The sequence below is a fragment of the Lycium ferocissimum genome, chromosome 4, assembly GCF_029784015.1.
Source record: "Lycium ferocissimum isolate CSIRO_LF1 chromosome 4, AGI_CSIRO_Lferr_CH_V1, whole genome shotgun sequence".
Classification (NCBI taxonomy): domain Eukaryota; kingdom Viridiplantae; phylum Streptophyta; class Magnoliopsida; order Solanales; family Solanaceae; genus Lycium; species Lycium ferocissimum.
This window is the reverse complement of record NC_081345.1, coordinates 10,768,873-10,794,764: the sequence shown is the minus strand read 5'-3', so window position 1 is coordinate 10,794,764 and position 25,892 is coordinate 10,768,873. Positions and strand designations below refer to the sequence as shown.

Below are 25,892 nucleotides of genomic sequence, written 5' to 3'. Positions count from 1 at the left end.
TCTTTACAATATTTGGGCATGAAATCATATTGGATTTTTACCCAACGAGATTTAACATCACCCTTAGCATCCATAACATTAATTTGTACTCGTGTAGGATGTTTCTCCAGTAAATCAACCTCCACCTTCACACGAGCACAACTGGGTCTCGTTTTATTTTTTGTAGCTAGGTCAAGTGTCAATGGCTTCCCCCTTTGCCGAAGCTAATGAAAACAATACCTCTTCCACAAAATAATGAGGTGCAAGCGTTGGGAAGGAAATCCAAGCTATAGAATACTTGTTTTTCCTCCGGAGTAAACCAAGGATCCCACTTCAACGTTCTCGTGGGATAACATAAATTTTTATCCTTAATCCAAAATGAAGACTTGGACATAAGTGTAACATAATCTTCAAACGAGCTACATCTAATAAGAACATGTCTATTGCACAAATATCCAATAATAGGCTCTCCCTTGAGTTCACATTGCTTTGGAATGGCCGTACGTAGTGCGTTAAGATCATTCCAACCATTCGTGAATTTTCCAACAACTGCGTATTGGAGATTTTCACGTATTATCATAGCATTAATCTCCTCCATAGCATATTGAATTGTGGGTTCACCATGATGGTAAACTATAGGCTTAATGGGTATTGAAGCCGGCGGCTTTTTGCTAGAACTAGGGTTTTGCGTGGGGTTTTGAGGATTTGTGAGTAATCAGGGGTTGTAAGAATTGTTGTAGGTGGTGGTGGTGGCTGGACAACCTCAGGAGGAGGTTGTCCATTGGCTTGGGAAGCCATAGATGGCCGAGAAGGAGCTCAAAGCTCCTCTCTCACTGGTTCGCCGTCTCCGAGAGGGTTTTGGGGTTTAGGGTTTTTTTTTTTTTTAAACAAATTCTTATCACTACCTTAATCTTAGATTTTTAAGTTTTTTTTTTTTTTTTTTTTTTTTTTTTGGTTTTGGCGTTGTGTGTTGATAAGAAAGAATTGAATTCTTGTAGAAAGGTGCTAAAACGAAAATTTGAAGTATTGAAACTTAAAGAAAAGTTGTGCAAAACAAGCCTGGACAACTAGTTAAAAGAGGAAAGATTGTGCGGAAGACAAAATTTTATGCAAAACCAAAAATAAAATTATGAAGACACATATTACCGAGGGTTGATTTGATCATGAAAGCTCCCTTTCCTATTGACATCCAGGATAAGGATGTAACGACCAAACTTGGTCGTTACGGACTCTCTTTATCTTTTTTTTCCCCCAAAATACCCTAGTTCAGATTCGCACATGGCTTCTACGCATGGGATTTCTGGGTAAGGGTGGCAAATTTAAATCAACTTAGGGTTCATTGTTGCAGTACTTCGCGCCAACGGTCAGCGGGCCGCGTCGGCGACCTCGCACCCCCGACAGTTTGGGCCGCCTCAATGGAAAACAACAATTTAAGTGGGTCCGAAGCAGCGGATCATTTGTACGCCGAAGCGAGGTCGCCTCAGCGAACCTCCCTCCGCCGGGGCGGGATCGCTGAAATCAGCAAACCCTTATAATATCTTATTTCCAAATTCGAGGTTCATTTACTCCCTTCTCATTTTCTGACCTAGGGGGCTAGTGGAAGGCCTTGGAGAGAGATTTTTCAAGGTCATTGGGGGTAAGTTCCATGTCCTTGCCTTGTGATTTCATTTTAGATCATTAAAGGCTTTGATGGGGGGAAGTTTGTTTTAGGGAGAAGGGTTAATGGTTTGTAAACCCTAGGTGAAAAATAGTGTCATTAACTAATTTTATGGTTCGTAGGGATAGAAGTTAAGGTCTAGCTTGGGGGAAACCATTTCTTATTTAACTCTCTAACCTTTGATTTGAATTCTTAAATGGGTTAGTCTAAGGTTCTTCTTAAAAATTGGAGGTTTATAAGATACAAGGAATTGCGGCTTGTTTGGGTTTAGATAACTATGAAATTTATGTTATTAACCAATCGGGAACTTAGTAAACTAGTTAAGAAGAAGTTTCAATTTTACCCTTGTGGACTCGGGATTGTCTTTTAGGTGTTCTAGAATCTTTCTTGGGTTATAGCAAATTATATATTCTTAACGCCTTGCTTACTCGAGTTGTTTGCCTTTCCTAGACCTCCCGTCTCGACTTTCTATAATGACCCAATTGGTCGTTATAGTGTTAATGACCCTTTTACCCCTGTTGACCTTTCCCTAGGTCATCGGGCGGGTTTTAGAGTGACTTTTGGAGGTTTGAGCCTCAAAGTGGAACTCATTTGACCCAAATTGGACTTTTGAGTAAACACACCTATTTCGAAATTCCGTCAATTTCAAAAGGTCCGGACAGTTATTTATGACTTGGTAGTGTGTTCGGTTCGGTTCTCAATGCAATTGGGAACGTTTTGAAACTTGGGTTGGGAACTTGGCTTTAGGCCATTGGGGGTTGACTTGGTCAAATAGACCTCCGTTAGGAAATCTGAGGGCACGGGTGAATTCGTAGCGCGTTTTTATATGTGTTTGCGTGTTTGTTTGGTATCTGTGGGGCCTCAGGTGATAGTCTGATTTCGGGATGAGATTGGTCAAACCAGAACTTTCTGGTTCTGATGTAGGCACTGCAGCGGTACTATAACCGCTGTAGCAGTCCCGCTATAGCGCTTGAGAGACAGCTATAGCGGACTGAGGGATTTAGCGACTAGCCGCCATAGCGGTATGCTTGCCGCTATAGCAGCCTAATAATGTTTGGTAGAGGCCGCCTTGGCGAGCCACATGGGCGCCATAGCGCTTGCGCTGTAGCGGCTCCTATGACCGCTGCAGCCCTAGTTGGGCAGAATTATTTCCCTTTTCTCAAGTTAAGACCCTTAACCCTATCACTTCTTCTTATCACTTTTCTAAGCACTCTTTGGGGAAATAGAGCTACCTGTGGACTGATTCTTCTTGGAGGTAAGATCTATGACCCTAGCCTTTGTCATTTGCCTTCCTAGATTCCTATTCCATGCCTAGAATCTAGATAGAGAAGATAAGTCTTGTGTTAAAAATTTTGAAATGGGTTTAGACTTCTAAATTAGAAATTGGTGGTGAAATTGACTAGAATAACCATAGAGTTTGATGAATTCCTTGTTGTTAAGCTTATTTCTTCCATTATTAATGGTTAATTTAAGGATTGAAGAATTAGGGTTCATACCCAAATTTGGGGGTTTCTCTTTAAATCCAAATTAGGCTTAATCTTGAGTTGTTTTAGCAAATGATTAGTGGGTTTAGTCACCTAGAACTTGAATTGCATGTTCAATCTTTCAGTTTTCTGTTTTACCCTTGTGGGCCGTTTTCCCAATTTCCTTGGGTTAGAATTTAGCCTAACTAGAAGTATAGCAATATGGGTGTCATTATTCATGGATTTTAATATAGAATTTGATTATGAATAGACTTTGAGTACTTGAAGGAGTTACGAAGAGGCAAGGCCAAGGCGTGACAGTTCGAGGCTCCTGTTCGGCTTTCCAGGTAGGTTACGACTTACCTTTCGGTTAGACTTTGGTTAGCGGACTATATGTATAGTTAGTGATTGTTGGAGAAAGCATGTAAACCGTCGGGTATGAACTTGGGATGGAAGACTTAGGTTGTGATTTATGGCTTGTTGCCTTATTGTGTTCTATTGTGTTGTAGCTTATTATGAGTATTGGTTCGCCGCCACGTGATTGATTCTAGAGATTTGATGCTTAGTGATTAGTTGTGTATCGGAAAGCATATTTATTCATGAATGAGGTTGTTGGGAAGGAAGCAAGGATTTGATATTGTTGTTGTGAGTGAGATTTGTATCTATGTGTGGCACCATTGATTATTTAATCTTGTTGGCTTTGTTATCATGCATTCACTCATTCGTATATATATTGGGATCGGGTTGCGCTCCGCAACACTGACTGGGATCGGGTCACACGTACCGCTACAGTGACTGGGATTGGGTTGCACGTTCCGCAACACTGACTATTGGATCGGGTTGTGTGTTCCGTAGCAAGTACATGGACTTAGCGGTCCCTTATGGGTCATGACTGTCGAGGCGACGAGATATTCCGCTCGAAGCGTGTGTGCATCACTGCATATGCATTGCATTCATCTCATATTTATTGTTGGCATTGTTTTGGACTTGTTGATTGATTCTTGGTGATACGCGAACTTGATAGTAGTTCTTAGGATGTGGATCAGATTTATAGCGGACTTGAGGTGATTTACTAGACTTGGTGGTTTGGTACTAGATTCGATAATTGGATTGTGTTGAGTTTTATCTGATTGTGAGCATGCCTACTTTTTCAGTCTCTTTCTTAATATATATATATATATATATATATATATGATTTTCTAATTGTTGTCAGCCTATGATGCCTACTTAGTATGTGCTGCCTTCTGACGGGTATTCCATGGTGAGCATTGGATGGATTCACTGCCCGGATGCCTCTTCTTAGTTACTTGTCTTATTTTGATATTCTGAGACAGTATTCCATTATCAGACATGTATTCACATTCAGACTTATAGTGTTTGTAGTAGTGGCTCTTGTACGGCCTTAGACAAGATTCCTTGGGGTTGTTGTATTATTTTCCCACTTATTCACTATCTTTATATTATCTATGTTTGAGACTTATAACTCGATTGCCTTGATTAATTTATTGTGGTTGAATGAATAATTTGGGAAAGAGCTCACCTACCGATGTGGGAAACGGTAGGTGCCCGCACGATTCCCCTAGTTGGGGCATGACACTTTCTCCCGGAAATGGAAGAGGGAATTCAAGTGGACGTTCGTGGCACCTGTTCGGCTTCGAGGTAGGTTACAGCGTACTTGAGTTAGACTCCGATTAGGATTTCGTCCGTCATTAATAGATATTGATGGCGAAAGCATGCTTAGGTCTTCGGACATGGTATTAGGATGGATATTCTTGGTTGGTATTGTTTATGTGTGGCTTGTCGCCATTTTTTGATATTAAATTTGTCGTCTTTGTTGTGACCATGTGGACTTGTGGCTTGTTAGTGTGATTGGGCTTACGCCATGTGATATGTGTTTAAATTGTTGCCCTATTTACCTTTTGGTTAGACCTCAATTAGCGAAGCATATGTAGAAGTTAGTGATTGACGGAGAGAGCATGTAAACCTTTGGGCATGAAGTTGGGATGGATATTCTTAGGATGGTATTGTTGTTCGACTTTGTGGGCTTGTCGCCTTGTTTATTGTGGTTTGGCTTGTTGCCACGTGTGAGGTTTTAGGCTCGTTATCCATTTTCTATGTTGTGTTTGTTACGGTTCACTTTTACGCGAGGCATAAAAGCTACTAACAGGTTGTGGACTCTATTTGAATTTTTATATTTTTAGAGTTACCACCTGATTTTATAAAGGAAATTAGGAAAACTGAGTTAAAGGGTTTATTCAAACAAGAGAAAAATACTTTAAAATTAGAGTTCAAGGTAAGGGTTCTAGTGATCCCCTAGGGAAGGTTTTAAGCACCCTAGTATTAAGGATCCGTAAAATACGATTGACCTACGAGCTTCAATGTGTGATTAATTGTGATTATTTGCTAAAATGTTTTATTTCTTGCAAAAATTGTCATGTCAATATCATAACTCCATCTCTTTGGCAAAATATTTTAAGGAAAAAGAATTGGTTTTTTTTTTTTTTTTTTTTTTTTTTTTTGGAAAAAAATGTTATAAGGGGGTTGAAATCACTTTATTTTCGGACCAAAACACACTTAAGATTTTCTCTTAAGTACAGTCCCTACTAGCTTGATCCATTGTCATGATTTTGCCCTTTTAAATTTATATATATGTGGAAAAATAAATGGAGTATATCTCCCTTTGAAAATATAGGATAGATTTTTATAGATGTAAATGAAGAGAAAAGAGTTTGCTTATTTTATTCATTTATTCCATTTTAGGTCAACCAATATCCTACTCCAAAGCCATCTTACTCCGAACTAAAGTCCAAATATATCTCCTCTTGTTTTTTTTAACTTAAGGTTTGGGTTTAGACCCAAAAGGTTTTTGAAATCAACCTTAAGATTCTGAAAAAAAAAAAAAAAGCATTTACACTACTTCATATTTTTTGAAATCCGTTTTTTATTCCTCTTTTCCTTTTCAAAAATCAGTCCAAGGGTAGAGAATTCAAGTTTTTCGATTCTGTTCCAAAATTAACGTTCAAAACAATCCCATTTTATTGAAAGGGCGTAAGGACCCAAAACAGCTTTTTCTTTTTCTTCCTTATACATCTTGTATATCATATACCAATTTTCATTAATAAATAAAATAAAAAAAGACTTTGCCAAAATTCAATTACCAATTTCATGCATTGATTCTACTTTAACCGTGTCCAAACTTGGAAAATCGTTTTGAAAGTTTTTCCTCACTTCTACATGAAATTCCTAAGTCCTAACCATCGAGTTTCAATATTTACAAGTATTTGTTTACAACAACATTTACAAATACATAAAGATAAAAGAAGGGGAAGGCTGGTGGGCCTACCTAAGCCCACCAGTTGACCATTTTCACCCATGGTTGGGCCTTCTTTATTTTTAATTCCGCCCGGACTCTATCACAAGAGGAGTTGGGCCTCTAGCCCAACAGGTTTATGAGAAGTTGGCCCAAATGGCATCGTCAAGGGTCCTATGCAAACAAATAGGGGACAAGGGAAAATCCGATTAGAGGGTATCTAGACTTATTAATGTATGCAAGATAATCACATGTACACAACCATAGAGGATAGTTTCAATTCATACATATATGTAAAAAAGTTGATGCAAAAACACATGAGGAAACCGTCCCAGTTGAAGTAAAATGAAAACATAAGATAGGCCCAAAACTCATAAGTATAGGAATGTAAGACATAAGGTCCAATATGATAATTAAAGGCAATTTTCAGAGTTTCAAAGTCCAAATTTAATAAATAGAATTTCTATTCAAGAAGCACAAAAATGAAATATACTAAGAATATACTCGATATACAAATCAATGTATACCCAGAATATGAATATACAAAAAGTTGTATACATCCAGTATAGTGATGTATATCCTTCTCTTTACAGCAACGATTTCCCAGAACAAGCATCAATAAGGGCAAATATAATCTTTGAAATAGATAAGGGAAGAAAATGCAGCATGTTATTCTAATAAAAAAACTCAACATGCTTTGGACAGAAACAAGTCACAAGATGGGGTTAGTGAAAAGGGATCATGCAGGCTTATAACCAAAACAAGTTCTAGACGAATTCCAAGTTATCACAACAACATATGCATAGGGTGCCCATTCAAACAAATGAGAGAGGAGAAAGGAGGTGTGCAAACATTTATACTCAGAGTCAGACTCCTTAATTTTTTTCAGATCTAAAGGCAAAATTGGGAGGGATAATCTAAAGACCCACCAGTTGCCTTGGCATAATCTTTTAAATCACATAACCAATTTAAACAGAGAATATCCCTTCTGATTCTATGGCATGTTCAAATGACTATAATTCAACTCTTAAGGACACAACTGAACCTCTGTCCAAACAGGCATACATCTTTGACACATTCTACGACAACACTGTAATGAGAACTATTCATGAAAACCCCATACATGCATACTTTCAAGTATACAAGTCATACTTAGGCAAAAGAACCATTTTTTAAGTGAGTAGTACCTTTAAACAGGATATTCATATTCACATAACAAATAAGACTGCAGGACCTCAAACATGCCAACACATATAAAGGGATCACATAAATTAAAAAAGGGTTTGAAGGTATGGGACAAAGCAGGTTGCACAAAAAACTAACTTTCAAACATCGAATGACCCTACCAGTCCCATTATTGTCAAGTTTCCACTTAAATAGGATTAAGAATATGCGCGGGGAGGGGGGGCACATTTCAGCACTTAACATGGTCAGGGCAAACTAATAGGTAAACATGCACATAGGACATAAAGAGAGGTTAAAAAACACTTGAAAGGAAATCACTTTAGATGTAGTGTATGGTTATAGGCTTAATCCATGTACACAGAGTCTTATAGGACAAACAAAGTCTAAATATGGCAAACCAGTAAAGCATTAAGGTCATACAAGTCCTCAACGGATTCCATATCATTCTTTAGGCCCTTTACACAGATGTATAAGCAAGTAGACCAAATCTGCACATAAATGGGATAACATGATCACATGAGAAAATATTAGAACAACATCCACAGACTGAGGTTATGGAAACATGGGCACAAGGGGCATAACTAGTCAAAAAATTATATACAAGACATGCTTTCATTTCAAATAACCACCATGAGATCATATTAAGCAGAACCAGGTTCATACAAAACATATAAATTAGCTTGAGTGGCTGGAAGCCTTATGTAACGACTCGTTTGGTCGTTATTGCGTTTTTACTATTTTTGCTCCCGTTGACTCATCCCCCAGCCTTGTTAGTACTATTTTTATCCGCGGGACTGGTGGCACAATTCCCTAGGAATTATTTTGGGTTTTGGAACGACTTTTAGGAAATTTAGTCTTAAAGCGAAAATCGTTTGACTCAAAGTTGACTTTTGGGTAAACGTGCCCGTAATAGAATTTCGACAGTTCCATTAGGTCCGTAGGGTGATTTATGACTTAGTGGTGTCCCGAAGGGTTCGGGTGTGATTTGGGTCATTGGTTGAGAAATTGGTTAAATTAGATTTGGAGTTGACCACTGTCAACATCGGGTCAAGATGAACCCGTGTTGATGTTTTGAAAGTTTCAATAAGTTTGTATGATGATTTTGGACATGTCCACAAAGTTTGATTAGATTCCGGTGAGTTTTGGATAAATTTGAGTTGTATGGTGATTATTTTCGGTTTGGACGTCGGTTTGAGCATAAAGGGCACCATATTGAGCAAACGGTCTTTGATTCGTGTTTCGACTAAACCATTATATCCGTATCGTAAATTCAGAACCATAGCAACTGGAATCATCAAGTTTCGACATCGTATGAGGGAATTATGGTCATTTTACTAAGAATTGGGTTGCAGATTTGTCGATTAATTACGAAATTGCTTTGAATTCGTATTTAAAATGCTGCACTATTCCAAATATTGAAACCAACATATCTCCTTTATTATAAGGTCAAATAGAGTGATTCAAAACCCTAACTTGACTGGAATTTTACAAGGAATCCATTGGAGGCATCAAAAGCGAGTTTGGGGATCGTTTGGCACCAGAAACGAGGCAGAATAACTGGGCGTTTTTGGCTTTTAATGTTGTTTAGGTTTCTCTCATCTTGAAAGCTTGGGTTTGGGAGATTTCAAGGATGTTCTTCAAGTTTCTTCCATGGGGTAAGGTCTAAACCATAATTTAAGTATTTCCCTTTGATTCATTCCCTGGGTTTAAGTTTTAATCCATGATTTCTAAAGTAGGGAATTGGGGTTTTCATGAAAGAAGATTTAATGGATCTTTCTTGAGAAGTTCATAAAATTAGTTAGACTCCCTAAGTTGCTTTAAATGATGAAATTGATTGGGTTTATGCCAGATTATGATGTATCTAAGGTTGTTAATCATATACCTTCCACCATTAGTGTTGATTTCTTGAATTTAAGAGTTAGGGTTTATACCCAAAAATTAGGGGTTTTGCTTGGATTTCGAAATTGGATGAATCCTTGAGTTAATTTAGCAATTAGTTAATGGCTTTTGATCACCTAGTATTTAATTGGATAATATTGTTATATCCCGTATTTTGTACATTGGGATATTCCGAGCTAGTTGTGATAAGTTAAGGACAAGACTATTCCGGGATACGAGGTTGAGACTTTTGACCTCCGATTTTGTTTTAAGGCATAAGTTGCTTATGATTTTATTGGTATGGAATATTAAGGAAAATTTGGGGTTAAAAGTGAATTATGGAAAGTTAATTATTTCATAAAAAGGGCCAAGTTGGCCGTGTGGCTTATGGGTGGTTCCACCCATGCTGGCAAAAATTTAATTCATCCAAGCCATGTCTGGGCCATGGTACACATGGATGAATTATATATGTGGATATTAGATGACTAGCAAGTCATAATTCATCATTTTTCATACCTTAGAAGCTTGGAGAAACATGGAGAAAACAAGGGAGAACCATTCGGCCAAGGGCTGGCCGAACATGGTGCCACAAAATGGATCAAAAAAATATTTTCTTCTAGCTTTTCAACCAATTGGAAGGTCCTAATTAACGTGGAGTAGTTGTTGGAGCAATCAAACCACTCGTTTGTGCCATTTACAACCCTAGCCACGTTGAGAAGTTGAGTGGAAAAGGTAAGGATTAATCTTCTTTTTCATATGTTATGGATGGGTTGTGTATGTTGTAGTATGTAGAAATGGATGAAATTCATGAAATGTTGTGTGTTGGTGTAAAGCCGTGTGGGTGGTGTGTTGTGTAGGAGTGATGAACTAATTTTATTTAGTATTTTTGGTTGTTGTTGTTGTGGATTCTATGATATAAAATGAAGGTTTAATGATCCAAGTTGAAGTGGTAATCGTGTGGGCTGTTTTGGAAGTTAATGTGATTCTAATATAGTCTCTTGAGTTTATGAGAATGATGTTGTTAACATGTGGATTATTGGTATAGTTCATGAATTTGGAAGAAAGAAATGTGCTGTTGTTGTTCTTATTGAATTTGGAAGGTTTCGGGTTATGTTGCATATTGGTTGGGTTGTTTTGAATATTGTGTGGATTGGTTGGAGTGTTCTTGAGTCGTGTTTGAATGGTTTCGGATTAGTGCTTGAATGTGTGAGCATTGATGTTGGCTTAATTATATGTGGTTGATTTGAATATAAATGGAATGTTGTCGAATTATGTAGAGAAGAGTTACTAACGTTAGAATGCGTTTTGAATTGATTGTTGATGTTGTTAATATGGTTGTTGGTATTGTTGTTGATGATTTGGCCGAGTTAAATTCTCGGGGTTTGTTGAATTTACGGGAAATCTTTAAATTTTGTAAATAAAGTGCTAGCTTGGGATTGAATTCCTAAGTGCCCATGGCTAATGTTTGGTGCCTAGTGACGTTATTGTAGATCTTGAGAAGCCGAGACTTACGTTCGGATTAGCTTAGGAAGCGGACAAGGTATGTAAAGCCTAACCTTTCTTTCTTTTGGCATGTCTTAGTTGTAGGTAAGTTATGATACGAGTCTCGGGGTAACTCTATTCTTACGATCCGAGCATGTCTACGATTCTTATTCACTTCTTGACTTTCGCATTCTTAATATAGTCGGGCTATGGTCTTTGTGTCTTTTGTATGATTGGATTTCAAAAATTGCATAAAAAGTTTTGTTTCTAAAGGGTTTTATGTTGAATAATGTCTCTAACTTTCATAGACGGGCTCGGATCGCTTCGATACGTTCGTAGAAGATTCTATAGCGTATAATGTCCGTAACTTTCATAGGCAGGCTCGGATTGGTGTGATACTTGTCCGTGGTCCCCGAGACTTCCCTTTGTATAGTTCTAACGACATTAGAAAGAACTTAACTCGACTATCGTCTTAATCCTCGAGTGTCGATTACTTACTTATCTATTGGGTCTGTAATGATGATTTTTATGCATATGGTTACTCACGACTCTGTTCGTGCATACTGTGGTTACATCTTTCGCCGAGTCCCGGGCCGGTTATGTCATCGTGCGCACTATGCTATATTCTGGAGTATAATGTGTTACGATTCACCGAGTCCCTCGCTAGAGGGCCGGGTACCGTGTATATATTCTGGAGTTATGATGTGTTATGGTGTTATGATGTGCTATGATGTTATGATGTGTTACGGGGATATGTCGGGTTACGGAGATATGAAATCTTCTGGAGTATGATGCGTTATGGCGCCAATGACAGGTGAGCCACCATATTCCCTGAGCCCCATGCATGATTTGTGTTTTAATCAGTAAGCATTTTGGTATTCTGGATATTGCACTTATTTTCTGTACTTTTTTGTTAGATTATGATCTGTTCTTGTATTTCATGCTTTGCATACTCGGTACATATTCGTCGACCCCTTTCTTCGGGGGGGCGCGTTTCATGCCCGCAGGTATAGATACTCGTTTCGGTGATCCGCCAGCTAGGGATTTCCATTCAGCTATCTTGGAGCGCTCCCTTGTTCAGGAGCCTATGTTTTGGTGCAGACACCTTCATTATATATATGTGTATGTATTTGTCTATTCAGGGGTACGGCGGGGCCCTGTCCCGTCATATGATTCTATTATTACTCTTAGAGGTCTGTAGACACATATGTGTGGGTTGTGGGTAGTTGCGGTCGGTTGTGTCGTGTGATTTGTGTTTTGGACGTCCTCGTATTATGACGGCCTTGCGCTTATGTGCGATATCATCGGCCGAAAGTTGTATTTGTGATATATATATATATATGTGATATATATTTCATTATATATATATAAGTTATTTGTATGCGGTTTCTGGTTAATGGGTATGTACGAGTGTCCAGTTCGGGCACCAGTCACGGCCTACGGGGTTGGGTCGTGACAAATATAACCCCAAATTTTCTGTTATGACCTTGTAGGCCCCGTTTCCCCAAATTCTAGGGTTTGTTTTGACCTAATTTGAATGGTAGTAATATAGGTATCGACCTTCGTCACTTCTAATCTAGAATTCGAATATGCCTAGACTTTCTTGATCTTGAGGCTCAACGGAAGGGTAAGGCTAAGGAGTGATCGTTGGTGTATTGTTGTTCGGCCATCCAGGTAGGTTATAGCTTACCCTATGGTGAGACTTCGTTTAGCGAAGCATATATTTAGACTATATTGTTGGAGAAAGCATGTAAACCTTTATATATGAAGTTATATTAGATATTATCTTATATTGAGCCATTGTGTGATTGGGGCTAGTCACCCCGTTGTGTTGTGACTTGATACCATGTGGTGGTAGTAGATATTGGAGACTATTGACGTATCTTGTTCTTGATATTGTAGTATCTTACTTGTTAATGTTTGATACGAGGATAATGTTCTATATGACTTGTGTAGCCTTTTCATGATATTACTTGTGTGCCCTGTTTAGTACGCTGTGTATAAATTGGTGGATTGTTTGTGAATTGGGAGTAAATCGGAAGGATAAAATTACTTGATATTGATATTGGTACTTAGTGTACGCCTTGTTATTGGTATAGCCATTTTGGGATAGTTGGCTCTTATTTTTATGAAAAATGGAGATTCATTATGATTACTCTGTGGATCACTTGTTAACGATATGGGTGCGCTGTGTGTGGCACAACTTGAACTTGATATTATTCATTATTGTACTTGCATCGTTCCATATTCATTTCATATCATTTTATTATGCTGTGTGACTAGTACTATTGATGGAAACGAGAAGGAACATTGATGATTATAGAACATGGTAAGTCACTTCTGAGCTGTGTGCGGAGGGATAGATCATGGGACATAGTAAGTCACCTCTGATCTGCGTGCGGAGGGACTGATATGGATCACTGACATTGCGATACTTGTGGAAAATTGGGTCCTCTGAGCTGTGTGTGGAGTGACGGTGCATGGACTTCGCAGGTCCCCTGTCACACCCCAGCTTTGATAGGGCATGATGGGCACCCGACCCTTACTTAGGGCCGAGCGAACCCGCTGATTCTCGTGATACTCACAATCATATTGGACTCTTAAAGCATGAAATGAACGCATAATGTAAGCTTTTCAAACAAACATACTTTTCGTCTTTCTCAAATCGAGGAAAATCTGTAAACATATGAAATTTGTAACATACTGCATAATGACACATCGGCTTACACGGAGCGACACAAAGACGACATGTTCTATACGTGACTCTGTCTGCAAAGTCTCTAACATAAAACAAGATGCCATAACATAGATACTTTGACTCGGCGGCAATCCGGGAAGAAATGGGGCTCGCCAATCCAGCTGGAACATCTTCTACTGATATCCTCTACTCATCTGTATACACCTGCGTGGCATGAAACGCGACCCCAAAGAAAGGGGTCGGTGACGAGATATGTCGAGTATGTAAAGCATGAAATACGATGAAGGATCATAACGGAACAAGAAGTACGGTAAATAAGTACAATATCCGAATACCAAAATATTTACTTTTGAAACATAAATCATGCATGGGGCTCGGGGAACATGGTCGCCACCCATTATGGGCCATAACACGTCATACTCCCGAAGATTTCATATCTCCGTAACCCGACATATCTCCGTAACACATCATAACGGCATAACACATCATAACACAAAAATATATATGCGGTACCCCGATTTCTGCAGCGTGGGACTCGGCGAACCATAACACATCATACTCCGGAATATAGCATAGTGCGCACGACGACATAACCGGTCCGGGACTCGGCGAAGGATGTAACAACCATATGCACGAGCAGAGTAGTGAGCAACCATATGCATATAAAATCATCATTACGGACTCAATAGATAAATAAGTAATCAACGCTCGGGGGTTAAGACGATAGTCACATAAGTTCTTTCAAAAAGGCATTAGAACTATACAAAGGGAAGTCTCGGGGACCACGGACAAGTATCAAACCAATCCGAGCCCGCCTATGAAAGTTAGAGACATTATTCGTTATGGAATCTTCTACGAACGTATCGAAGCGATCCGAGCCCATCTATGAAAGTTAGAGACATTATTCAACATAAAACCCTTTAGGAACAAGAACTCCTTATGCAACATTTACTATCCAATCATGCAAAAGACTCAAGGCAACAGCTCGACTATATTAAGAGTGCGAATATCAAGAAGTGAATAAAAATCGTAGACATGCTCGGATCTTAGGAATGGAGTTACCCTAAGGCTCGTATTATATCATACCTTACTTACATCTAAGACATGCCAAAAGAAAGAAAGGTTAAGCTTTACATACCTGCTCCACCTCTTATTAGCTACGCCTATTCGTCCAAGCTCGTAAGCCTACACTTAAGAGGATTTACACTAACGTTAGACTCTTTGTTGCACACTTGTTCCAAATTTCAAATCAAACTACTCCATATTCTACTTGAAAATCGGTAAAGATCTCCCCCGTTTATATGCCTAGCCCAAAATTATAATTCAAAGAACCAATCAACAACAACAATAATACCAACATCAACAACACTATTATTCATACCAACATATTCCATAAACATCCCACACGACGCTTTTAAACATACAACAACAATATGCACTTTCTACAATCCCAATCAGGGAGTATAATCTCATCAACACGCCAACAATGTTAGATACCGTTTTTGGTATGCATAAATCAGTCCATCCACACGGCCACAACACGTTCAAAACAGCCCATAACCACAACAACTACAATACAACACTCTATGACCTTTTCTCCATAACTAGTTTCATTTTTAAGGCTTGCTAGACCTTCAAATAAACTCAACATAAAAGATGGGATAAATAACATACCTTATACTTGAAAAAAAAAAAAAACTCAGCCACATCAACCTTTTTCCAACACCAAGCTTAAGTAGAAGCAAGAACAATTACCTTTCACGGACTAGTTTGGCGTAATCTTGTTAAATTCTTGATTTATCGGACCATAATATTTGGAAGATGTTTTGAGAGGCTTCTAGGACTCTTTGGAATGTTAATATGCTGAAAAAAAGGGGCTTATGGGGTATTTATAGCCCCCCTAGGTCGGTTCCACCGACTTATTCATGTGGGGCCCGCGGAACCATTTGGCAGCTTGGGGTCTTGCTCTTAAAATGGCCATAACTCTCGATTTCGACATTGTGTGAGGGCCTGTGACCTATGGATGGAAATATTTTTCAATTATCTACAACTTTTATTCTTGGTGTTTTTCCAAATTCCAAACTTACAATGCGTTTTTGCCCTCCTCCAAGTCGGATCGTCGAAAACGATTCCTTAAATCGTCCTTTTGGGGGCTTATGTCCATATTTGGCTTATGGGTCCTTCTTAGGACTTTCAACTTTCCATGTACTACTTGTATCACTTTTAATATATCCTTTACAAAATCCCGACATGTGGGCCCCACCTTAACTCATGATTTCGAGGGCTATCATCGAGTGATCATGTTAACCGATTTACTCCATACACTCTCCAAATGTCATATATATGTTCTTATGCTCAGATAACATAATCTTCATCCATAATCCTTGTGTAACTACGCTCTCCCCGAGCTCGTACTAAGCCGGCCACAATTTGATAACGAAATTTTCCAAGATGTAACATCCTTCCCCCCTTAGGAACATTCGTCCTCGAATGTTAAGTTCTTAGGGATTCTACGAAAATTTTACCGAGTTTCCCCTAATGTACCACATCATCATCACAACAACCCAAAAACATATAATCGCCCCACCGGACTACAACATCAACATCCATACTGGCCTACACACGACCAAGAAATCGCTTTAAATGAAGCGTTACATACCTGAGGGCTCTGTTTGCATATCCTTTGGGGGCTGAAATAGATACGGGTACCTAGACTTTACTTCTTTGCCCTCACGTACACGGTCAGAAATTGGCTAGCACCTCGCTCTTGTTTTGTCTCAAGCAGTGTAGTCTTGACATGGTGTGCCTTGACTATTTATTATCCCGTAAGTATTTCTCTTTTTCTCTTTCCTTGTTTGCTTGCTAGTGACCCACTACTTTTCTCGTACACGGTGCCACTTTCTCGTTTATCCCTGTACACTCGGCCTACTCTTTTTAATATCTGTCCGCCTTAGATATACCGCACCGACTCCTTATAGTTTATCGGGCGTGTTCGTGATCTGCGCACATCCACTCGTCACTATCTCTCCTACCCTTACACCGTAAGTGTTTATTGAATGACTTTATCGCTAGTGGACATAATGGCTGTGTTCGTTAAGATATTCCTTCCAGTTCCTTTCCAAGACCATTTCCCTTGATCCAAAGTACGTATATACCTAATGATTCTTCACCCCCCTTTTTTTTTTCCTTCACAGCATAGTTACACTTATGGTAATTCATAATCCGAGTTCAATTAAATTTGTAACTTATGACCTTTTTGAGCTCTTGCCACAACTGTTTCTTTAACCTACATTTTAAATTCCTTTAAACCTCCCAATACAACTCAAAGCATAGGGCTACGACAATTCTTACTCCATTACGACTCTCTTACCACTTATATGTATATCTAGCTCCACAATGTGATTACATGTACCATTATACCGACAGGTCAACTTCACATCGTTATTCTTTATCGTATTTTCGGGGTAGCCTTTTGCAATTATAGTCGGGCATAGCTTCATATCGATGGTTTATATACTCCACAGCACATGCTTTCATATTTAGTATAATTAGCGATCCATGAAATATCTTCTAATATCCGTTGAACTCTTTTATCTCCATTCATAGGAGCAACATCTTTCAAAAATTTCTGAACTACCAATCGTCGTTCATTTTAACACAATGTTATCCTCTTTGGTGCAAAATTTCCTCTGGTCATCACCCTGGGTGTCCTTTAGGTTCGTCATCCTCTCTATCATCCTTTGTGAATTTGACTTGAAGACCTTTCTTTTTGCTTTTTTCATTGCCACCAAAGACATGTTCTTGCATATTTAGGTACGGCGCGAATTTACCCGATACGAGGGATTCAAATCATGGTCTAAAAATATCGTAGTTCCTCTTGACGTAAGGTGCTCTCTTGAGTTCTCTTCCATACTCCCTCTCCGCATGTCTACCTCGTGTACCCGTATTGTCAATTCGTTTCTCTTCTTGCCATTACCTTCCCGATATGCCAATACGCCTCGAACTTTATTCCCGAGCTAGTAAATTTCTTCTTTTGAGCTTGAGACTATCGTAACTCTTTGCAAGTCCAACATGTTCTTCCCCCCTTATTAAGGGGACCCTTATACGCCAATAGTTTCTAAACGTCCATTATCTCCGATAATTATGTGCCGCCCTTCATGACTTCCTTAAAACTGGAGTTCCTTCATCACATGGTCTGATGATTCTATTTTCTTGCTAGTTACTTCATATTTAGCCGGAATACTTAAGGGTATCGAATTCGATGCTTTCTTTTTCGTACTTAAGCCTTTCATGACTAACGGCGTCCGGACTCGCAGTTAATGGGGACGTCGAGATTCACTACGTCCTTTATGAAGTTTTTCGGTTATACCTAAATCCTTCTCTCTCTCCCGACTTTCTTATAATATACGCGGTTTTTTACCCTAAGTTCTTCTTCGATTTATGTCTATACCGCCGTTCTTGTCAATATTCCTGTGCCTTTCCATCCACTACCAATCCTTTCGCCCATTTAGCTCACTTACTCATAATTCTTCTTAACTATGCGTTTATTTCGCCGCTGTGCATTCGAGTTTTCCGAGTGTCCTACTACTTCTTACTGTTGGAGCGGAATTCTTACAATTTACACTCTTTCTCCATCCCCGTTCATCAACCCTTATCTATCTTTTGATCTTACGCTACGGCGATCTTCTCTTCTTACGCACGTTCCTTATATTTCATTCCATTTCCACTATGACCCAATCTCCGCCTTCATGGATTCCTATTCTATGTCATCAATTTACCCAAATAGTCTCATGCTGTGCCCGTCGTCTCTTTTGGAGGCTTTACTCACTCATGTTTCTTACTTTTTACTTTTTCAACACTTTGATCTCCCTGCCTTCCATCTACTCACTTTCTTTCTTTTCCAAATATCATTGTACTAGAACTTTCCAAGCTTAACCTGTAGTGAAAACAGTATCAGCTTGCCTTGTAACCTTCGTGCCATTTATATTTTTTTCTCACTTGAACTTCGTTACCCTGTCCGATTAATGCCTTCCATATACCGCCACGTTGGTTCGGGGAATACACATATCACTCCTTTCCAGCCGTGATGCACCTTCTTTTCTTCACCCTTGTTCGGCTGCCTCGTCTATGTGACCCCTTAAGGTTTCCGCTCACTCTGTATACTCTAATTCCCCTTAGGGCTACTCTAACTTCCCCATTTGGTTCTCCTGTCGACTTTATAGGACTTTTAGTACACTTCCCAAGGGGTCACCCATCCTGTACCTTCTCTCACTCCAAAAAGACGCTTAACCTCGAACTCGATGAAATACGATGCTTTAATACTAGTATATAACGTCCACCACCGCATTTACCTTTCACCACATAACTGGAGGTAAGTTGAAGCCTTAATAGATTTCGAAACATTCTCATAAAGACATCTCCCTCCGAATTAGAAAGGGTCTATTACTCTTTTCCGACTTCACAATTACTAGTTTAGCCCTTTTTTCAATCCTCGATATTCACTTTTCACCTATGGACATGACTACTCCGTCCTAGACTTCCGCGTTCCCAATGGTGATGAACACACCTTGATCGCCGTTACTTATAAATACTTAGTTATCGGCCTTTTGATTTCTGCTCTCATTTTACCTCGTTCCTTATCCTTTCTATAACCGGGTCTTTCACAGTCCCGTCACTTATAGTACTCATATCCTTGGCTATACATGTCATGGTCTATTACTACACTGTCATCTCGCTCCCTTCTTATTTCCTTCTTCCAATTACCCTTTCTTTTCTTACACTCGCTATCATTTCCGTGACCATATGACCTATATTCTAACTTTCCATACAGAACTTGATAAGCCTTCCTTATTCGTTCTATAGCTCGCTTTTCCGTTTCACACTTGCCTTTATATTCTAGCTACATAGATCACATCATAGCTTTGGCCACCTCCTCACTCGGCTTTGCTTATTTTCATAACAATCCTCATTGCATTCACATTATATCTTATTCGTAATCAATCCTATAATGTAATACTTCTTAACCCTTTACCCTTTCTGGTCCACTTTACCCTTAATATCTCACAAGCTGTCTTATCAATGCATTCATATTCGTCACAATTCTTTTCCTCTGTATTCTTGTCTTAATCATCCTATTACTTCCAATTCCGCAATCAACTTCTTTCTCGAGGTCAGCCGTACTTGCAACTTAGTCAAATCCTATCATTACTATTTGTACAACCTTTCAAGTCATATCACAAACTATGTCTATTCTCATTTTTTTTTATTTCCGGAAAATTTTGGCGGTGGTTTTCCTCTGTATTTCTTACTTTCTCAAGACCTGCACGCAGGGAATACCAACGATGCCTCACAGGGCCACACAGGGCTCCCGATGTCAACAATAGTACGGAATTGATGAACATACCTCGTATGCCCAACTCAAACTGCACCTGCTACACTTTCTTGTTTACTTTCCCTTTTAATCTTCAACTTGTATTTCAATCGTACTTCAATATCTTACCCGACATATATCTTTCATACCTTTGCTACTCCAAGCGTGCTTTGTAACTCTCCAATATCATTAGTCACTTTCTTCCGACGATGCCATTCTTCCCCGAAATCAAGGTTAGTATAAGGAATCTCATTCCCTATGACTTGGCTCAATGGCACGATCTCGGATGTGAAAGAAGAGTAACTGCATACTAGATGTTACGCGTAGCCTCCTGCTTATAAATGTGGGCGCTTCATAAACAAATCGACTCTACCGGACACGACTTTGCAGACAACCCCCAGGACGAACCTTTCCGATACCAATTTGTCACACCCGACTTTGATAGGGCATGATGGGCACCCGACCTCTACTTAGGGCCGAGCGAACCCGGCGATTCTCGTGATACTCACAATCATATCGGGACTCTAAAGCATGAAAACGAGCGCATAATGTAAGCTTTTCAAACAAACACACTTTTCGTGTTTCTCAAATCGAGGAAAATCAGAACATATGAAATTTGTAACATACTCGCATAATGACACACGCTTGCAGAGCTCGCTTACAAAAGATCACATCGTACACGTGACTCGTTCCAAAGTCTCTAACATAAAACAAGATGCCATAACATAGATATTTTGACTCGGCGGGCGCTAGGCCGAAGAAATGGGGCTCGCCAATCCGGACCGGAACATCTTCTACCGATATCCTCTACACATCCGTATACTTGCGTCGTATGAAACGCACTTACGAAGAAAGGGGGTCGATGCGAGATATGTACCGAGTATGTAAAGCATGAAATACGAATGTGGATCATAACCTAACAAAAATACAAGAAATAAGTACAATATCCAGAATACCAAAATATTTACTTTTGAAACATAAACCATGCATGGGCTCGGGAAATACGGTCGCCACCCCGTCATCCGGCGCCATAACACATCATACTCCGAAGATTTCATCTCCGTAACCCAAAGATATCTCCATAACACATCATAACGCCATAATACATCATAACACCAAAATATATATGGGGACCCCGCCCTACCGAGGACTCCACGAACCATAACACATCATACTCCGAATATAGCATAGTGCAGACGACGACATAATCGGTCCGGACTCCTGCAAGATGTAACAACCATATGCACGAGCAGAGTAGTGAGCAACCATATGCATATAAAATCATCATTACGGACTCAATAGATAAATAAGTAATCAACGCTCGGGGGTTAAGACGATAGTCACATAAGTTCTTTCAAAAAGGCATTAGAACTATACAAAGGGAAGTCTCGGGACCACGACAAGTATCAAACCAATCCGAGCCCGCCTATGAAAGTTAGAGACATTATTCGTTATGGAATCTTCTACGAACGTATCGAAGCGATCCGAGCCCATCTATGAAAGCTAGAGACATTATTCAACATAAAACCTTTAGGAACAAGAACTCCTTTATGCAACATTTACTATCCAATCATGCAAAAGACTCAAGGCAACAACACTATATTAAGAGTGCGAATATCAAGAAGTGAATAAAAATCGTAGACATGCTCGGATCTTAGGAATGGAGTTACCACAAGGCTCGTATTATATCATACCTTACTTACATCTAAGACATGCCAAAAGAAAGGTTAAGCTTTACATACCGCTCCACCTCTTATTAGCTACGCCTATTCGTCCAAGCTCGTAAGCCTACACTTAAGAGGGATTTACACTAACGTTAGACTCTTTGTTGCACACTTGTTCCAAATTTCAAATCAAACTACTCCATATTCGCCGAAAATCGGCAAAGATCTCCCCGTTTATATCCTAGCCCAAAATTATAATTCAAGAACCAATCAACAACAACAATAATACCAACATCAACAACTATTATTCATACCAACATATTCCATAAACATCCCACACGACGCTTTTAACATACAACAACAAGATGCACTTTCTTCCATCCCAATCAGGGAGTATAATCTCATCAACACGCCAACAATGTTAGATAACATTTTTGGTATGCATAAATAAGTCCATCCACACGGCCACAACACGTTCAAAACAACCCATAACCACAACAACTACAATACAACACTCTATGACCTTTTCTCCATAACTAGTTTCATTTTTAAGGCTTGTGCAGACCTTCTCAAAAATAAACTCAACATAAAAGATGGATAAATAACATACCTTATACTTGAAAAAAAAAAAAAAACTCGACCACATCAACCTTTTTCCAACACCAAGCTTAAGTAGAAGCAAGAACAATTACCTTTCACTTTAGTTTGGTGTAATCTTGTTAAATTCTCGATTTATCGGACCATAAATATTTGGAAGATGTTTTGAGAGGCTTCTAGACTCTTGGAATGTTAATATCCGAAAAAAGGGCTTATGGGGTTTATACTTCAGGGTCGGTTCCACCGACTTATTCATGTGGGGCCCTCTTAAAATGGCCATAACTCTCGATTCCGACATTGTGTGAGGGTCCGCGACCTATGGTTGGAAAGATATTTCAATTATCTACAACTTTTATTGTTGGTGTTTTTCCAAATTCCAAACTTATAATGCCGTTTTTGCCCCTCCAAGTCAGATCATCCGAAAACGATTCCTTAAATCGTCCTTTTGGAGGGCTTATGTCCATATTTGGCTTATGGGTCCTTCTTAGGACTTGCTCAACTTTTCATGTACTACTTGTATCACTTTTATTATATCCTTTACAATATCCCGACATGTGGGCCCCACCTTAACTCATGGTTTTAAGTATATCATCGAGTGATCATGTTAACCGATTTACTCATACACTCTCCAAATGTCATATATATGTTCTTATGCTCGAGATAACATAATCTTCATCCATAATCCTTGTGTAACTACACTCCCCGAGCTCATACTTGCTCGTCCGCGCATTTTGTCTGTAAATTTTCCAAGGTGTAACATCCCCCATGGGTTGTGTTGCCGGGACGTCGATACTTTCGTCCGGAGTATATATGTACACAGCATTGCATTGCATTTGCATTCATACATTATTGCATTGCATTATGGCTTATATTGTGATGATACGGTGATTTACTGTGTTCATTTGGGTTCGGATTGGATATATTGAGACTTAGCACACTGGTTTAGATCTTTCAACCTAGGTGATGACGTGTACTTGGTTCGACTTGTGTTTGAGTTATACTTGTTGATTTATACGATTATCTTGCTTTATTATCCGGATTATGTTAGCAAACTTAGTCGGCGACGACACCTCACTGCATCGTATGTTTTGTCTTGCCGCACTTGTCGTATTCTTTTATGAATGTAGAATTCCAAAGTTGGATCTACTTCGTTTTTTCGTGGCCGATAGTCTCCCGAGAGTTGCTTTGAGTCTGGGGCGAGCACAAGACGCCCGCCGCCTGACATTCTTCATCTTATTTATGTCTAATTTCCTATTTCGAGACATATTCGACTCCTGATGTATTATTATATTCCGGATTGTAGATTTTAGTTAGATGCTCTTCTATGACCGGATTCGTATATTGAGTGGATTTCATTTACTTTCATTTTCTTATTTATATTATAATTGTGAGATTTTCGCTATTTTACTTCTTCCGCTATTTTCTATTATTTGTGAATGTTGAGTTAAGGGTTCGCCTACCTAGGTGGGAAAGGTAGGTGCCCGCACGACTTAGTGAAATTGGATCGTGACACCTTATTGACCAGATCATGAACCACATAGAGGGATTACATAGTATACAGTTTCACATAATATGTTCATGACCATTTTGAAGCTATAACATAATGTTCATCCCCTTTTAAACTTCAAACTAAACAAATACAACATGCTCCTTAAGAGAACTAAATAGGATAGGTTAAAACAATGCAAAGCAGTTGGAAATAGTTTTCATGTCAAGTTAGATGCAAACAGACTCAATGAGTATGCCAAAGTTCTTTCAATACTATTTCAAGTTTGTTTCACATGTAAAGGCTCTATATCACTGAATTGAACTCTTACTTGGGCATTCGTTTTGAAATTAAACCACCAAGAAGCCAATAGATGGTGAACCAGTTAATAATTTTAAGCAAATCAGGTGCCAAATAGGTTTCTAGAGCATGCTGATAATAGGATTAGGCTAATGATAGCAAAGCTTCAAGATAAGGTGTTTTTAAAGTCAAATCCCTATATGCTCACTTAAACCCCAATTTGACTTCTTAAATACAGCCTCATTACACTGCTAATACATGATAAGGACTATGAAGGTTAATATGGATATCAACAGACCCAGATTAAGCTAAACAAGGCAATAACATTGAACATGGGCACTCATTTAACAATAAAGGGATTAGCAGATTTATGAGGTTATCTATACTAACATTTAAACATAAATGAACTAGTCAACATATATGAACTAGGCAACATACTTAAAGACCGATCATAATAACATTAACTAATGCTAACACTACACTGAAACTAGACTATATTAATCGTACAATGGTTGTTAAACCAATATAAACAAATAACACTATATTAACTTAAAACAAGGCAGGCTTGTAATGCTAAACTGCCAATAATGCTAAACTACTATTAATCTAGCAACTAATCACAAATATTCCTAAAACGAGACTGCATAATAGACATGAAACTAGAAATAAACACATAACAGCCCTTAACAACTAAAATAATTAATCTAAACCATCTAAGCAATTAATGCTAAACTAAACTAAATAAATATTAACAAGCCTATATTAAACACACAAACATATTATAAATTAAGCACATAAAAATACTAAAAATAACTAAAAGGAGAGACATTTACCTTTCTTATGTGCAGCCTTGAATCGAGATTGAAATTGGAGATCTTCTCGCTCCTCATACCTCAAAACTTAGCCACAAACGAAAGAATTAAATTAAAAAACTAGGAAACTCAATAAGTTAAAGGTTCTAGCAGAAATGGCTAGATCCCTAGGTATATTGAGTTTTTTTTGCTCTGAATATTGAGACTTGTGTGTGTGTGTGTTACTGACTTGGGAGTTCTTTCTATAGAACCCCCAAAACCCCAAATCTTTTTCTAAGTATCGATGTGGGACTTTCGGCTTTAGAGGGATTCATCTTGAATCCGTGTGAAATGGTTGTTACAGTTCGCTTTTATGCGGGTTAAGGCATAAAAGTTACTACGACGTTATTGGTGCTCTAATTGGATTTTAGTAATTTTAGAGTTGCCACTTAATTTATTATGGAAAACTAGGAAAACCAGGTTTAAAGATTTTTTCAAAAATAAGTAAAAAAAAATTCCGAACTAGAGTTCGAGGTAAGGGTTCTGGTGATTCCCTAGGGAAGGTTTTATGCACCCTCGTATTAAAGTTCCGTAGAATAAAATTGGCTTACGAGCTTCAATGTGTGATTAATGTATTTATTTGCCAAAAGAGAGTGTTTTGATTTTTTCGCAAAAATGTCATTCTTTTTTATATCAGAATCATGGTTCCGAGAAAAAATTTGGCAAAAATTCCCCTCCCCCCCAGCAGGGGTTTCGGTTTAAAAATCCACGAAAGTGTTTAACTCACTTCGTTGCCGGACTAGGATACACCCGAGATTTCTCCCGAGTAGAGTTGCTATTATTGTAGTCCTAACAAAATAGGTTTAGTACTTATGGGTTTTATATATATATATATATATATATATATATATATATATATATATATATACATATATATAGAAAATATGGCATATATCTCCGATTTTTTATACATTATATATATAAAGAAATGCAACCTTTTTTAAGCCCATTTTTATCATTCAAGCCCATAAG

General features: G+C 38.6%; 1 long non-coding RNA gene across 1 annotated transcript; it reads right to left on the bottom strand.

Moving 5' to 3' along the window:
- Positions 1–6,245: 6,245 nt before the first annotated feature.
- LOC132051546 (uncharacterized) lies at positions 6,246–25,647 on the bottom strand. Its single transcript, XR_009413753.1, has 2 exons — positions 24,903–25,647; positions 6,246–6,583 (listed from the first exon to the last, which is right to left on the bottom strand). It is a non-coding gene; the product is annotated as an uncharacterized LOC132051546 (long non-coding RNA).
- Between the last annotated feature and the right edge of the window lie 245 nt (positions 25,648–25,892).